This window comes from Tupaia chinensis, unplaced genomic scaffold, assembly GCF_000334495.1.
Source record: "Tupaia chinensis unplaced genomic scaffold, TupChi_1.0 Scaffold000132_1, whole genome shotgun sequence".
Taxonomy (NCBI): Eukaryota; Metazoa; Chordata; class Mammalia; order Scandentia; family Tupaiidae; genus Tupaia; species Tupaia belangeri.
This window is the reverse complement of record NW_006159601.1, coordinates 94,146-94,562: the sequence shown is the minus strand read 5'-3', so window position 1 is coordinate 94,562 and position 417 is coordinate 94,146. Positions and strand designations below refer to the sequence as shown.

The window sequence follows — 417 nt, the reverse complement described above, 5'->3', positions numbered from 1 at the left end:
CGCGGAGTGTGATTGTGGTGAGGCGGCCGCATGGAGGGCCGAGGGGAAGTGGCGGGGGCAAGGAGGCTGCGTTTCCAGGGTCAAGTGTTGGAGGCCATGGGAGGATCCATTTAGCCCGCAGTTGGAGCACCAGCCGCTGGGACACCCATCCCCAGGAGGCAGGCTTAGTCCCTGGTCACGGTAGAGGAGTAACAGTCCGGTGAAGGGGACAGCAGGGCAGGGCAGGCTTCTGGATCCTGCCGTCAAGTGGAGCAGATGCAGGGTGGAGGTGGGCGAGGCTGACAGTGTCACGTATTAGGGCTGTTTTTAGTTTCAGAGTTAAGGGCTGCGTGAGACGAGAGGCGGGGAGGGGGGATCGGACGAGGGAGGTTGACCCCCAGGAGCAGGATGAACGGCTGGAAGGCGTGAGTGGGGTGG

At 63.1% G+C, this 417-nt stretch overlaps 1 protein-coding gene across 1 annotated transcript in view; it reads left to right on the top strand.

The window, feature by feature from the left end:
• The window catches only part of UNC93A (unc-93 homolog A), a 29,259-nt gene that overhangs the window by 20,349 nt on the left and 8,493 nt on the right, over positions 1-417 (top strand).